General features: G+C 34.3%; 1 pseudogene; it reads left to right on the top strand.

The window, feature by feature from the left end:
- Positions 1 to 15,095: 15,095 nt before the first annotated feature.
- On the top strand, positions 15,096 to 17,180 carry LOC149533866 (arogenate dehydrogenase 2, chloroplastic pseudogene; annotated as a pseudogene).
- Positions 17,181 to 17,845: the final 665 nt, after the last annotated feature.

The following is a 17,845-nucleotide window of genomic DNA, read 5'->3' as shown; positions in this document are numbered from 1 at the left end:
ACTACTAATGTGTGTAGGAGAAAGATTACAAATTAGAATGTCAAGCCTAAGAACATGATTCACTGTCATAAGTGCAACAAGCAAGGTCATCAAGCATATGAATGCAAAATGAGGACCATGCATACACAAAGATTTGAAAGATATTGCTACAACTACTAGAAGTATGGACATAGAGCTTTTGAATGTAGATCCAAACCCATATGGTCATCAAACAAGCTAACAAAGGTAAGGAACAATGACAACTCTTATAATTGGGATTATAATATAAGATATAGCTATCATTATTGTCAAGAATATGGACATGTTCCTTAGACTTGTATTAGGACACACTTTGGAGGTAACCACCAAAATTGGTTAAGTCAAACTATATGTTTTAGCTGTTTGAAGATTGGTCACATTAGTAGGGATTGTCCAACTAGGTCAAAGGCACCAAGTTGTGAATTTGATAAAGGCAAAGGAAAAAAAGATGTTGAACACATTAGAGATGAGATGAAAAAGACATGGAAGAGAAAGGATATTTACAACACATCAAATGGAGAAGGGATCACCTCACCCAATGAGTCAAGTGGTCAGACCTCATCAAACTGGGCAAATAAGAGATATGTGCGACTGATATTTAAAGGCTATATCATACATTAGTTCCAAAAGGAGATAGTGCTAAAAAGATTAAATTAGCATGAATAAAGATGCAAAATATTGTTAGAAATTCAAGATAAATCTTTAAGTTTTTCATGTTGTTGTCGAGTATGAAAAGTTTCCTATGTATGTTGAGTGAAATGTTAGAAGATGCCAAGCTATTAGACTAGGAAGTTGGTGCCAAACTCGTAGTGGTTGCTGAGTGATGGAAATGTCAATGGATGCTGAGTGAGCTTGAAATTAGTTGATGTCAAGCTTACAGTTGTGTAAGCACTTAGCATTAAATGCAAGGATTTTCAAAGAGTATTTGATTGATTTTAGCTCATTTTTAATCATTTAAAATTCAAGAAAGAGCAAGCAGAGTAGAAGGCAATTTGAAAACTATTCCAAGCATTTGCAAAAGACTCTAGCAGCAATTTCATGCTAGTTCATCAGATTTCCTAAGGTATTTATTAAGAGCTAAGCTATGAATTTTTACTTTTCATAAACACTAGTTTGACACAATGACATCAAGTTCAAACAATATTGAAGGGAAGGAAGTTTTGAATGTTCAACTAGTGAGTAATGAAGTTAAATAGCCCAATTTCAAAGCCATTTTTGACATTGCATGTAAGCAAGACCCCTTTGGCACATTATCAATGATTCTACCAAATGTAATAATGGTTCAAGATGTGAGAAAGTGCTATAACTACAAGATAGAAAGCATTGGTGACATGGAGATTAGGGAGGCATATAACAAGCTATGTGATAATGGTGTTTTGAAGGAAGAATTCAAAATTGTTGAAAGAAAGGGTTTAACATGAGCCCTAGATATTCCAAATGTATTTAACACAGAGTGGAAACAAATAGTGCTTAGTTGAATTCATAACGGTTCCTTGTGGCTAGAGAGCGGACCTATCAAAATTACCGAGAGAATTATTCATAGGATTACTGGCTACCCAACGCTAGATTGACCTAAGACACTAAGAAGTTATTCCAAGGAAATTATTGAAAAGAACAGTAGAGCTGCCTAGAACAAAAGAGGTATGACAATAGACACAATCATTGTTCCTTTTATTAATTTTGTTGTAAGGGTAATATCACATAAGTTCTATCAATCTAGTAGATTGAATAGTGTACCCTGTATAGCTATGGATGTTGGATACAAGATTGTTAAGAAAGATCATACATATGATCTAGCAAAACTACAATTACAACAACTGACGAAGAACCTTGGAGCAGTAAGGAAAATAAAGAGTGCACAATGAAAATTTTTCTCTATATTGATTTTCATATCCTTTTATGTACAAAACACATTTCCCTTATTTGGAATAGTGGGATGGAAGACTAACATATCAGTTGTAGTACAGATTGTTGAATAAATTGAGTAGCTAGGAGAGAATTTTGAATCCTTAATGACTAGTTACTTTAAAGATTTCAAGAAGTCAATGAAGGAGAGACCAAGGATACCAGTTTCTTTAGTGGAAAAAAATTATAATGATGTATGTTTTCTTGTGGATGTTGATTATACATTTGTGCAAGTTGCCACACCTAGGGTAAAATGGCTGACACCCGTAGGTTATGAGATAAATTTTGGATGAAGCCTCAGTAGCCATAACAACCCTACTAGTAGAAGAAGTAGATAAGATTGCAAAAGTTTTTGGAAATTATGAGATGGTAAAATCTAAGATTACCATGGATTTGAAAACTACTTCAGTTATCAAGAACAAGGACAAGTTGGTAAAGAAGTTGAAAGCCAAATTTGGAGAGGCTACCAAGGAGGAAAAGGAAGAAGAAGAAGAGGATGAAGAGGGAGAAGAAACTCAAGCTCAAGAACCTCTAGCATTGACTCAAGGCATGGGAGAAGATAAAGAAGAGGAGGAGACTGATGGTGCTGAGGGAGAAGAAGCTAAGGAAGCACCTACTCCTTATGAGCAAAAGAAGAGGAAGGCCAAGGCACAACCTATGGAAAGGACAAAGAAACTTGTCAAACCAAGTTAGCCAAAGCCCATTGCACCTACAATAGGGGCCAACACACGTGTTACAACACAAAATGCCAAGGAAAAGACAAAGAAAACAAAACAAAGAGGTCAAGAGAAAAAGAGACTAAGAAGAAAGGATGTGGCACGACTAGATTCTGATGAAGACAAAACAAAGTCAGATGAAAATAGCCAATTCAAGGCGGTGAGTCATAATCCTCTCTTAGATCTTAAAAACTTATGTGAAAATTTTAAGAACAATGTAGATCTATTAGCATTTAGTCATGTTGATTTTGACAAATTGGGTAAAGAGGAGAAAAACCAAGTGGAAGAGGCCTTGTATGCCATGATGGAAAAATTCAAGACAACACTCCTAGAATTTTCCAACACAGTACCTAAGAGTCTATATGACATAGTTGAGCAAAAATGGCATTATTATTTAAATTTGGAAAGACAAATTAGGGAGACCACACTAGCCCAAGTGATACTTGAATTAAAAAAGGCACAAATTACTAAGGATGTAAAGAAATATGTAGTTAGGTTCACACCTAAATATAGAGCCTTTAGCATTCTACAAAATAATATTGAAGATGTTGTCAAGAAGTCAACATAGATATGGAAACTCATTTATGGGTTAACCATAGTAAAGAAGGGAGAAGTTGAACCCTCGGAGGTTAAAGATGATGATAAAGAAGATGATGACAAAGGTGACATACTTAGAGGAGAAAAAAAAGTTAAATAAGATGACAAGGCAGTAGCTGAGCCTAATCAACAAAAAGAACAAATTGTGCATGACACACAATTTTCAAGTGTTAGTCCTCCCCATGACACAACTAAGACAACTGAAAATATAACTATAAAGGATTTCTTTGATCTATCAGCTTAGAACATCAATTCTCTTACTAAAAAAGATTTAAAGAAAATATTAGATCAATCTACATTGTAGGCCAAAATTTGTGGCAATCCAATTTTGGTAAGTGTAGATGAATTGCAAAAGATAGTGACTAATGTTACAAAGGATAAGGTGAATCCACAAGAACTACCTTCTATCATTTCTCTAGTCACTCATGTACAAACTTTGGTCCAAATGCCAGAAGTTACATCTACCAAGGTTGATACAATTTTCAAAGTTGATATTGTTGAGAAGAAAGTAGAGGAGCAAGACACCACTATAGGATAGAAAGAAATAGGTCAAATAGACTTATCTGCACCTATAGCTTAAGGAAAAACTGCAAGTCAAGTCATAGTGGTAGACCAAGGCAAGCTTGAAGAGAGTGAGCTAACACCAAGGTGAAGTAACAAGTAGCCATTCAAGTAGTGGTAGCTTTACCAACATTTGGCACTTCTTCCATATAAACTCTTTAGAAGCTGAGCATAGAAGCTATTTCATTACAAATCTCAGCACCAAGCCCAAGTTCATCAAAGGTTGAAAAGGTAATTCATTATGGAGATATAAGCCTTGATGAAGAAATTATTATACCAAAATATGATTATGATGCTATGACATGACACTAGAGAAAATAGGCATATTACAACAGGCCTTAGAAAAGAAAAAGCATCAAGAAATGCTTAGGAGAGAACATAGGCAAAATCAAGCACTTCAAGACATTAAGGACATCTTTTTAGATGCATTTATTCTACCAACTCCTAAAGAGACCAAGCCACTAATGGAACAACTAACAAATATAGTGGAAATGTTCTATAATGAAGACCTTGATACAAATGCCAAACTTTTAGAACGGTCAGAAAAGAGGTTCCACAATAAGGTGAATGAGAAAATATCCAGTGAGGTAGCACTAACACAAGTTGCATTGGCAACTAAGGTTGAGGATGTGAAGAAGGTACTTGAGAACATATTCTCATTGTACACAAAACTATACAATCCAACACTCTCCACCCAAGAGACTAGAAATCACATTCTAAGTCTGGAAAGCCAAATATCTACATTAGGTGCAAGACTACCAACAAATCTAGCTTAGAGTGAGAAGCATTTTAGAACATTACTTCAAACACAAAGTCAACTAGTTGTATTTATAGTAGATGAGGCTAACATAAGAGCCAAACTAACAAGCATACAAGCAACCCTCACCCCACACATGGAAATATTGCACAAGGAGCTAGGCTATGTTGAAACTCTACTGAAGAAAGACCCCAATCTTTCTACTTTAGATGGTCTAGTCCACCTTTCTACCAAGCATGCAATCCAACTCAAGTCATTGGATTTTGCATGTGATAATTGGGATGCATCCCTCAAGATCATATTGGATGTCTATAAATCCTTTATGGAAAAACACACAACAAGTGTATTGCCCATTTGACATAAGTATCAAAAAGGGGGAGTATAAGTAAAAAGGGGGAGTATAAGAAAAGGGGAAAGAATAAGAAAGGGGGAGCATAGTAACAGGTAGAAATATTTTTGAAGGAGAAAGAGCAAAAAGGGGGAGATATCAGCTAAGGAAGAGCACGTATACAAGAAGTCAACATTAAATTCAAAGTGTATCATTAGAGAAACATTTACTCAAAAGAAGCACAGAATTTTGGATATAGTATAAACATATCAACTTAGGGGGAGTTATCAAATTTTGAGGTATCTAAGTTATTGCAAAATTTTGAAATTTTTAAGTTTTATATATAAGCTGAGTCATGGATATGTTATGCTTGAGAGATCAAGGATATTAATGTGTATTCAAGAGTTTTTGACACTCATGTCAAAGGGGGAGATTGTTGATCTCAGATTGGTTTTGTCAAGTGAGTTTCAACACACTTAAGTCACTTACTTAGTTCACATCGAGCTAGTAATGCATGTTGAGCACAACATGTGAATATTTGACCATGCTGAGTCATAGTGAGTGCCGAGCCACTCATGTGCCAAGTCACTCAAGTGCTGAGCAGATAGACCATGCCTAGTGATTCAGGAGCTGAGTAAATAGTGGATGCCAACCAATGCAAGTATCGATTCATAGTATAAATATTAGTCCATGTTGAGAATCAGATACTTCATATGCCAAGTGACACAGTTTTGATATATTTGTTTGTAATGGCACAAACAACTATGTAAACCATTTTTGAGCTGACTTAAGATTGTATTTGGATATTTTGGAGATAATGATGAATCTCTAATTGGATTCCCTATGTAATTATATACTGCCAAGCAAAAAAATGGAATGATTAAGTGGCAAAAAGGATGAATTTTAGCCATAGATTCATATTTAACCCTAAGCCACCAAAGTCTTCTTAAGCAGGATAGAACCCTAAACTCTTCATAATGAGAGTGTAAGGAATTGAAGAAGCAAAGAGGATAGTTTGCATGTGTAGACAGAGAATTCAAGGTGATTTAGAAGTTATGAATAAAAATTTAATTGTAAAATCAGTTAGAGCAGAATAGAGGATAGAGAAAAGGATACAACATTAAGACATATAATAAAAAAGGATAAAGAAGACATTGTTTAGAGGTGATCCATTAATAGGAAAGAAAGTGCTAACTGCAAGGTCTATGAATGAGACATTTTAACAGGTGATTTTAGTCAAATCTCTTAACAAAGTAGTCCTAACAGATTGTATTAAATCCTTTAACAAGGTGCATACTTAGTTGTAAATTGAAGTCCTCTAACAATACACACTTCTAATAAGGTGTTGAAACCCTTTAACAAGGTGAGAGCTAATAGTCTTTGTAAGCCTTTAACAAGGTAGACCTTTCACAGGGTAGATCATGTTTTTTGGTTAAAACATTGTAACCTTCATTGGATACACTTTATTACTACAATAGTGAAGATTTGTGGGTGTCATCACCACCCTAATTTTACCTTCTTACTTGGACGGTTTCTAGGTAATCATATCTGGTGTTATGTGTGTGAATGTTTACATGTTCATATGATTTAAATGTATATTCTCTACATGTTATTTCAATTTACTTTTTGAATGTATGAGATGGATGTGTGGTGAAATTTTTATTGGTGCAAGTTTAAATTGCTGATTTACCCCAACCCCCCACCACCCCCCTCCCCCATAGAAGTTTACCTTTCCTACTCTATTTTGAACACATTTTAGATTGTAGATCTATGTCTAGATCTAATCTAAAAGATTGCAGACAACTATAGTCATCTACAAAAGTTTATTGTTTTCATCTTGTCGGAGGCAAGATTGTATCAGGGATGGAATCTCTTCTCCTAGAGAGGCTTTCTATGGACTATGAAGAAAAAAAAAAAACAAGTTTGGTTTCATAGTATACCCGTCTCCTCATATCTCTACTTCTATGGTGGAACACTACAACATCATGCTTTCAACTCATTTGTTATAACATCATACAAAGAAAAATTTCTAATTCTAATTTAAAATCAAGTTTTAATTTTGTAAAGCCAAACATAGAAAAATTATCTTCCCCATCAAATTCTAAGTGAACCAAACAGATCAAACTATTTATCCAAAACCCATTTCCAAATTACAAACCCAGAGTCTGACAAATTTTAGATATGAGATGAATGCCAAAATTACAAATAGAAGTAGCCAAACAAGCCCTTCTAACTTCAAGGTGATAAGATGCTGCTTAAAAATTATAAAACAACAAAGTTTTGCCTAGTAAAAAGAAAGTGATAGCTATAAGAATTGTAGCATGAGCTACAATAGGAAAAATAACAAACATATCCATGCTTGTAGGAACCAGATGCTCCAACACCCTCCATAGATCAAATTAACCTAAAAAAGAACATGTATTTTTGTCACCTAACCAAGCAGCTATGACAATCCTTAGAAATGAACACTTCTTAATTTCAACTTAAATATTGCTTAACATTTAGACACACTTTGAGTTTAATTGAGAAATATTCTACAGAATGTTAATAAGATTTTGGACTGATATAATGCTTATGCAATAGTAGGTTTGATCTTTAAAGTATAAATCGCTTAAAAATTTTAGATCTCCATTTGCTCATCTACTAGTTCATTGACTAACCTTTGTAGACATCTCCATCACTGATCAACTTGGCATCCCCTCAAACAATCACTTGTTCACAAACTCTTCACACTTCACCTTTGTTGTTTACCTCTTCACAACTTCTCTTGAAGATCTCCAATCAACCATAAGAAAACCTTCAAATTCCTTCCTTATCACTCCTCAAATAGGTAATTTTGATCTTTTATTGCTTAAACATCATTGTTGATCTTAGGGTTAGGTCAAATTCATCAAATCCTTCCATCTTTTTGTTTACTTTCTTCTTCTAGAAATTTCTAATCAAATCCTTTCCTTTGATCATGTAAAAAAATCTCTTCTTGCATTAAATATGCCAACTCATCAATACTTATCTTCTATGTGCTTTGAATAATTCAAAATTCCAACTATGTTAGTCTCAAAATAAAATCTTTCTAAAACTAAACCTTATTTTCTCACTCAGAAATCATTGTGTTCTTCAACTTGGTCATTATTGTGTAACTCAACAATCACTATACTATCTCACTCAGCATTAACATGCTGGCTCAACCATTACTACGCTTGGTTACTACTACACTTGTTCATATATTTTCTTAAAAAATGACTAATGCTCAGCTTGAACTATTTTTTTTGGCTTATGCTTAAATTCCTTAATCTTCTGCTTGAACATCTTGATTGATCATGCATCTCTAATACTCAGTCAAGCTCATCCTTATGACTTGTGTTAAATCTTAGCTTTATCCAACTATCTTCTACACTTCATGTATTGATTAAACAACACATTATCTTGTGAAGGACTAACTTATCAAGTGCCCATTGTATTTCCATGATACTTGAAACATCTCAACTTAACCTTTCACTACCTTTAATCTTATAATATCTTCTAATCAAATTTTTTTTATCAATCAAATGATATGGAACTCTATTCCCTTAGTAAATGTCTCTCTATTAGGTTTGACACTCTATCTCACCAATAGGGTTGACATCAATGACAACATAACAATTTCTCCTATTGTAGTTTCCAACACATACATGGTAAAGGGGTGATGTAAACCCATGTCATCACCAAAGGTTACCCCTCATGGATTAGGAAGTATAAGAAAAGATTTACCTATTCATCCAACCACCACCATTCCACATAGATACAATGAAGGAGATATAAACAACATTCAATGTATATTATAATTTTTATTTACTCAATAACAAACACAATTCCACCCAAGTTCGTACACAACTTTCAAGCCATCACATTAACCTCATATGTATATATGTTTGGCAGCATACATTTAAGGTATATAAGAAATTGTTAGTAATGTTAATAATTATACAAGAAACTTATTCCTACAATGTATATTAATAAGGTTTAAATTATACATTAATTAGTAAGTATTATACCTTAAGTTAATAATTTGATTTCTAATATTACTTTATCATAAGAATAAAATTGAGTTTAAATCTATATGTAGGATTAGAAATCAAGAGTTGGATTATTCTCTTATTCTAGACTTAACCTTCTAATTTTATTATTATATATAATTATTGAATATAATCATCTCCAATGTTACTATTTCTTGATCTCTATTAATATGTATGATGTTAGCAAGGAGGAGATCAAGTATAAATCCATCCTCAGATTTTATCAAAATAGACGTTAGGGGCCACTATTTTGTAAGTCTCCGTGAAATAGACTTGGAGCTGTAAACTTTGAGGGAGACCAAAGATAGTGTCTAGGAAACTTGGATATCATCTATACCCTCCAATCCTCTAACCAAATAGTAATAACACTTGGGTATTTTGGAAGGTTACTACTTCTTACTTATAAATATAAATTGTTGAGAAATCTTTCACGTTAAATGGCTCAATTATTTAATATTTATATTTAACCCAAAAGAGAAAATTGTATTAGATAAACAAATGAACATTTCATTTTTGTTTTAAATCTTAAAAGAGCTAGCCAACAAAGTTATCAAGATATCTCCTATTTGGACAAAACAACTTACGGGGTTCCTCATAATTATCCAAATTATCAATACTTATTTTAGTTATATTTAGTGGTCAATTGATGTAATTTGTTCATTCTATCTATTACCTACTATCTTCCCACTCATAGAGGCTCTATTGTCTTTTAATCCTACAATCTAAGGAAAAATTATTATCCCAACTATCATACTACTTTCAGGCCTTAATAGGGTTGTTCAGTACCCCTTTCTCTATCATTTGATTTTTTTTTTGCAATGGAACTTTTATTCTTTCTATCTTCAAAATAGATGGTCATTTTTTGATTCATCCTACTATCTTCAAGAGGTATCAAGATAAACTTCCCAATGCTCATGTGTAATACATAGGAATTTGCCAATCCATTATGTAATTTCATTCTCAAAGACTTCAAAGGTATATCCAATAGAATGTGGCAACAATTCATTTGAAACACATCACAAATATCTATATAATGGTAATCCTCTATGGAAAATTTAACATATGCTTTATTTGCAACCATAATTCTTTGTTATCTACTTACCAAAGTTACTTGATAAGGATTTTTATGTGAAAAAATTTGTAATCCCATATTCTCTACCCTTTCACAAGATACAAGGTTATCATGAAAACAAATATCTACTATCACTTTTCAAATATTATCTTTTCTTGTGCATTGTGTCTTGAATATGGTTGGTTTTTGTAACATGGCCACCCTCTTCAATATTAGGAACTCTCCTTCAAGATTTGCATCTACATTCTTTGATGTTGTTATCTTCTATTCTTGTTTATCCTCTTAAACTAACTAGAATCCCCTTTCAACGCTCTTATTTCTCTACTCTTTCAATGGGAATTTTTATGAGGAACAACATAACTCATTACATGTGAAGAACTTACCAGTGAAACTCCTTTCTTGCATCAAATATTCCTCCTTGTGTTCCCTTTCCCTACTCTATTAAAATTTCTTTATCTTTATCATTACCACTCTATCCTTGGACTTCATTCAAAGGAATGTAGTGAATCCCTCTTTCTCTATTGTTGTTACCCCTTACCTTTCTTGACATCTCCATATCTTATCTTTCATCTAGATGGCCAACTTATAACACTCTTTTTCAGTGCTAGGTGTAGAAAAACTAATGTTATATTGGTTATTAAACCTTGTGTCACCTATGTATCTTTCTACCTTCCCCTTCTCATTTTCATTTTGTGTAAACCTCACATCTAGTTTGTGAAACTCCATACTATAACTTGGGACATCCATGTCCCTTTTCCCTGAAACTCTAAAAATTCTTAGATAACTACACTTTGTAGTCTTTAGGAAGAAATCTATCCATCATTTTATCCATCATCCTTTTTCTTGGGGTGATCCTAGGAAGTCTCTTCTTCCATCTATCTACGTGTAGATAATCCCACCATATCAATGAACGCGCTTTCAACCTTGACATAGCAATCTTAACTTTTTCATCATGCTCTACATATTCAAAATCAAATTTTTTTTTAACAAGTCTAAACCAATGAAAAAATCATTCATCATTCATCCTAACATATGAGATTAAGACTTACCTTTGTAATCATTTTCTTTAATTGATGTACAATAAACTTAGCCATTCTGGTATCATTGGGATCTAACCCTTTTTTAGCCACTCTCTCTTATTTTTACTCAATATCTTCTTTATCGAAGTCTTCTTTCTTATTTTTGTTTTTCTTCTTACTCATATGACTCTTGTACTATGCTAATGCTACTATCATATTATTATTATCCAACATTCACCAATTTGACTACTTTTTAGGGTCAAATTAGTTGTAATTTAGAAAGAAACCCCTTCCAATATTTATCCTCAAATTTTACTTCTTTGGACATTCACTGAATATGTTTCAAATGAATGTATTATAGTTTTTTTGTTAATCAAAGACCCCTTGTAAACACTTGAACTATAAATCCCTCACCAAAAACCCTCTATAGCTATGGTGTTCTACTTTCCCAACCCAAACTCACTTTTGGGACACACCAATTGACATTTCACATTGTACTCAACACATACAAATAACTTATATCATAAAAACATACTATCAAAAATGAAAATCCTACACTTCTATACCTTGATGGTTTATTCCTTTAAGGATTCAACATGTCCTTCACAATGCACACACTCATTTCTAGTATTCTAAAAAAAATCTTATTAGTAAGACATGATACAAAATGTTGGAGGCCCAATGTATGCAAAATAAAGAATAGATTAATAGAATGGACCTTAAGTACATTGAAAACCTCATATTTTAATAGGAAAATATGCTTCTAAAAGCTGTGTCAACATAAAGTTTCCAAATGGACTTTCTTAAGACCTTGAAATTACGTTCAACTAGTGAGAGATCCTTCTAATGTCTACTACCAATCAATAAAACACATAGATGTAATTGTAATCACACAAAGGTATAATGAAGAACATATGAAAATAAGTATTTTATTAATTTTCCTTATCAAAGTCTATACATACAGGTCCTCTAGGAACATAGCATGCTTTCTCATGCCTTGACCTACTTATATATGGTGTAAATAAAGGGACCTAATAGATCCAAAGTGACTTTAAAGGGTTACAAGTCTATTTAGACCCTTAAACATAGTTTCACTCCTAATATGTACTTGTTGTTAGGATTCACAAATTTGAATTTCAAACTCTATTAAAATGAATTCCTAAGGACCTATGACTTTGGAAATGATTGTTTGATGATCTTGTTACATTGTTCAAATAAATAAACTCTCAATTGACCTTTATTGGCACTATCTTTCCATGGAACATGAGATTTAGTCCTAAGGTCCTTATCATGCCTTAGGAATTTGATGCATTACATTAGTTACATTATTCTAAAAGCCCGTTATTTGGCTCCAAATATCAAAATTTAATTTTTTGGGTCCCTTGTGGTCTTCTTCCTTCATTGTACCCTTATTGATCTTTTTTCTATGTCAGGTGCTCCTACACCAACCACTATGTTGATGGTGGGGTTTTTTTGAATATGTTAATTAAATTCAAACCAATGTCCAAAGGTAGGCTTGGGGAGATCCTACTTCTAATGTGGTAATGATGATTTGGAGGCACTTGACCAGACAATTATTGGGGTTACACCAAGAGCACAGTGTATTAAAATATAATACAAGTTTCATATAATTATTATTACTTACACCCATTATACTTTAACTATGGTGTTGAAATCATTCTATTGGGTGGATTTTATAATGCAAGATAGGATTTCTATAAAAGAACCTCCATAGATATCTTAGAGTTGGCATGTAATTTCATCGGGGAGTACTAAAATAGTTGATAATGATATGTTTTGTGATCTATTTTTCATTTAATCATTGCCTTTGTTGCTAAGTTTCTATTTTGCAATTTTTTTTTTTGTCTCTTGTCTTAGTATAAAATCAACCATTAATACTCTAAAGGACTCTAATATGAGATGGGATAAAGTTTGTGTTGAGTCAAACATGATTAAGGGTAATATTCAAAATAAACTTATATTGTAAATGACCCTTTATGAAGGAAGCATTGTACCTAGCATGGAAGCCATGGCTAACTATGAGAATGGTTGTCATTGTAATTCATTAATAGTTGGAATAAGACTAGGTGAGTATAGGGGGCATCACATCTAAGGTTAATGAAGAGGTTGTCACACAAGTCATTGGACACTCTATAGATGGAAGTAAGTGAAATAAAGAGAGTAGGGTCTCAAACAAGGCTAGTTTGAGCACATTTATTATAAAGAATGAAGCCCATGTTTAACTAAGAGGCATATTCAAAATAGAAGAGCTCCCCAAGCCTTGGGACTAGGTTTGCACCATGATCATGAAATACTTTACTATTGAAGGAAGATCTAGCATTTGTTTCTTTTATCACTTCCCCCTACTAAATCACTTCAAGCACCATTACTTTATATCCTTCTAATTTGACTTGATTCACTCTTTGGAATTTAGTGTAAAATATGTTAGTGGATGTCATAGTTAGGGTAGAAATTATATTATTCTCCATCAAGGGCTTATCTGATGTGTTTATAAATTTCAACTCATCTTACGCTCTCCTACATACATAGTTGTTGAGTTTGCCTCCACATCCTCGGGCCCTACCAAAGATTCCATGTGTAAAAGGGTTAAAACAAAAGTCCAAAATCCCACTCCCCTCTCCCCATGAGTGCAACTTTGAACCCCATGACAAATATGAGAAGAAGACTAGAAATGCACCTCATCCTCTATCGCTTCCAATAAAATAAGGTTGACCACAAAATCTACTTTGTTACTCTTATATGGAAGGTGAAGACCCCTAGAAGGTCCCACATAATTGCCTCCAGACCCAAAATGAAGGGCAAGGTCTATAGGAAAATTTTAGTGGAGGACGAGATTGAGAAAATAGAGAATAAATTGAGTGATATTAAGAGGAACAAGGATAGGATAACACTGATAGTTACACCCATGACTCTACCAGTATCAAGGATGATATTGTAGACACTCTACCCAAGACTGGAGTAGGAGTTAGTTAAAAATTCCCTTATGATTGGCAACTCTCCTCTTCACTTCCATGATAAAGAGAAACAAGCTATGAATGAGAAGGGTTGAAGGTGGTTATCACTGAAAGGAATACTGAGTGGTAAAACAAAGAGCGTTGGTTGTGGGGGATGTATTGTGAATGTAGAGAAGATTAAAAAAGTTAAGAAAGAGACAACTATTTTAGATGTGAGATTCATCAAGCTAGGCAGATATGCTCCAAGGGTCATGCATTCTTTAGGCACAAAACAACATCCTCGTCAGCTGGAAAAGGAGAACAAGGAGGACACTAACAGGCAAGCTACTCGGGGCTTGTTTAGCTTCCTGACTGAAGACTAGACCTGGTTGTTGCTAACTAAGAACAAGGAGGGCGAAAGTGACTAGACCCGGTTGTTGCTAACTAAGAACAAGGAGGGCGAAATAGAAAAATCATGCTTTTCTTTTTGTTTAGTTTTTCTTAATGCTACTTGAGGATCCTATGATCCTAATCTATAGGTCTAGTATTGGCTCTGCATGATCAAAAATTAAAAAAGACTCCCTTTATTATTATTTTAATGAATACTATATGCAACCGCAATGACTTAGATAGGGTTAGTCGTAAGATGGAGATGAATATAAGTATTTTCTTTTTGATGCTTAGCAATAGTTTCCTTTCTCTCGACAGAGAACATAGGAATAATTCTTTCTTTACCTTTACAGGAGCTAGTTATAAAAAATTTATGAGCCCAAGAAGCTGGACGAACCCTGCCAGAAAAAATAATGCATTGTCGAGTTCAACATGGTTATACCAGCACGTGCCTGAAAAGTTGCGGAAAATTCAATTCCTAACAAACCATCTTGCGATGAACCGCTGATCGGCTTTGTGGTTGTATGTTTGCAGCGTAAGTAGAAATTGTTTTAAAATACCCAAAGACTTCATTAAATTTGAATACATGCTTGCCAGAGCATTCCTAACCATGGCATCTGACAGTAAACGCCACTTTGATGGACGTTCCCACTTATTGCAGAGCTCCCGTTTTGACATGGGCTGGGAATAGTTGTTGAAGTAAATATTACCAGCTCAGAAACATACATGTGGAGACGTAGCAGGCGGGAGGAATACTTTTACAAATTTATCTGCACGGGACCAAAGGCAAAAAGAACAGCCAACGCTTGCGAGCAATGGTTGATTACAAGTTAACGGGGTCCAGACAACAGCCACTCAAAAGATCAACACCCAGCTCCCTTTTGTAAGGCGAAAAAGATATGAAGGTTTTCGATGTTGGAGCCGGTAGAATACCTCAATAAATAGCGGCATCTTCAGCAATCCTTCTACAATATTATAACATTGCCATATGTTGGCTGAGTTTTGGACTAGCATTGCCATTACACTAGATCTGGTATTTGAGCTATCCTATTTCATATTTGTTTTTGCTTTTCCTTCCTTTTCCGCTTTTAACATTTTCAGGATCTAAAATTTAAGGCCATAACAAATTGTTTTGAATTAAATCGCCGAAAACATAAAAATCGATCGTAGCATCGAAAATTAAAGTATGGATAGCATTTAACATTCAGCCCAAAGAACCACATGGGTCAAGAGTAAAAATTAGAATATGATAAAAAGTTTCTAGTGAATAGTAGAATACTCGACGGAGTCAATGTTTTTATCCTTGCAATTATTGGTTTTTGCAGGCTGCTGCAGTTTAGAGAATTCTGCAGCTGGAATATTGTGGTTGCGGCGCTTGTCTACTTGTGGAAGATCAATAAAAGCTTCTGATAGAAATCAAATAATATTTTACACCTTCCAATTGTATGTTACCGTCCATCCACTACACTGCTTATGTTGGTTTTCATTGGTGTTACAATAGATATTAATATGTAATTACGGCCGGAGAGAGCTATGTTATGTTTTTTTATCTGTATTGTTGGTTGGATTTGTTTAACCGTTTAACATCGTCATGTTTTTAATCTGATTGATCAGCACAAAGCAACGATGATGTTTGCAACGGCTCCTTCAATCAAACTCTCTCCTACCACGTTTATTCGCCCTGTGTATTGTTTTGGTATGAGACAGACTTCATCGACGCTAAGAATAGGATCCGCAAAGCCAATAGCCGCAGATCTTCTTCAGAAAGAGAAGAAGATCGAAAATGGAAATCGAACTCGCCTTCCAAGGTACTTGGTTGTTAAGGGTGAGATGAATTCAAGAAATATGGATGGTGTTCACCCATTTGATTATGAATCCTACGTCAGACCCGAAGAAATCGAGAATGATAGTATGTTAAAGATCGGCATTCTAGGGTTTGGAAACTTTGGTCAGTTTCTTGCAAAGAGCATTGTCAGTCAGGGTCACACAGTATTGGCTTACTCTCGAACAGATCACAGTGACGTTGCACGCAAGATGGGAGTTTCCTTTTACAGGGATCAGCGTGATTTCTGCGAAGAGAATCCCGAGGTTGTTTTGGTTTGTTCATCTATCATATCCACGGAGTCTGTGTTGAGATCGCTTCCAATTCAAAGATTGAAGAGAAATACATTGTTTGTAGATGTCCTCTCTGTTAAGGAGTTTCCCCGCAGTCTATTTTTAGAGCTGCTGCCCGCAGAATTTGATATAGTGTGCACCCATCCCATGTTTGGGCCTGAGAGCGGAAAAGGTGGGTGGACTGGTCTTCCTTTGGTGTATGAGAAGGTTAGGGTTGGGGAAGGCTTAAGAGCTCATGAGCGCTGTGAGAGGTTTCTCAACATATTCGCTAAGGCAGGCTGCAGAATGGTTGAAATGTCATGTGCTGAACATGATCGCATGGCTGCTGAGACTCAATTCCTTACACACACTGTTGGAAGGATGTTAGGACAACTGAATTTGAAACACACCACAATAGATACTAAGGGATATGAATCTTTACTTCGAATTGTAAACAGCACTTTTGGTGACAGCTTTGATCTCTACTATGGTTTGTTCACGTATAATGTCAATGCAACGCAGCAGTTGGAGAGATTGGAGATGGCTTTTGATTCTCTCAAGAAACAGCTTGTACGGCCATTCCACAACACTTTAAGATCAACAGAGTTATTCGATGGAATCAGCAGGGGACAAGTGTCTGAGCGGATTTTAGCTCCTATAGATCTCCAAAAGTCTATCCCATGCGACGCTATTGTTCCAGCAGCAACATCAAAATAACTGGATTTATCCCTGGTTTTCTATATATTAATAAAAATAAAACGAGTAGATCTCCGTGTTTCCTTGCTTTTTGCAGCCTCAATTGTTTTCCTTGTTCAATAAAATTGTTCAAGCTTTCTCGTGATACTTTTCCTCTTTCTTTTGGCTTGATATTAGACTTCGACATTGCTATAACGTAACTACTCGAGGAAAACGCGCGTATCTATCTCTCTATGTTATATAGACGTAGATATAGGTTGGTATGTATGTTGGAGTGTTCCAGGTCATTATTGAAACGACGGAAAAAAACGTTAGTTTTTGATACAACTACATTTTAATCTAAAAGGTTTGATGTTATTAAAATACGTCAGATTTATTTTTTATAAGAAATATATGTTTTTAATTATCTTAATTTCAATTGATATATATATATGTATGTAAATTATCTTTTTATAAGAAATATATGTTTTTAATTATCTTAATTTCAATTGATATATATATGTATGTAAATTATCTTCTTTAAGGAATTCTTTGACCTACACAAAAAATTAATATTTTATCAATACTATTCTCTTAATAAGAGTTTGAATACTTAAACTATTGTTTCCACCTTTCTTTATTGTTTCTCATTTTGAATAAGAATCACGAAGGCAAATAATTTTCATGGTATAGTTATGAATACTTCC

The sequence above is a fragment of the Cupressus sempervirens genome, chromosome 10 (assembly GCF_028749045.1).
Source record: "Cupressus sempervirens isolate cs-2001-9-10 chromosome 10, ASM2874904v1, whole genome shotgun sequence".
Taxonomy (NCBI): domain Eukaryota; kingdom Viridiplantae; phylum Streptophyta; class Pinopsida; order Cupressales; family Cupressaceae; genus Cupressus; species Cupressus sempervirens.
The sequence above is the reverse complement of the archived record's forward strand: the minus strand, read 5'-3'. Positions and strand labels throughout refer to the sequence as shown.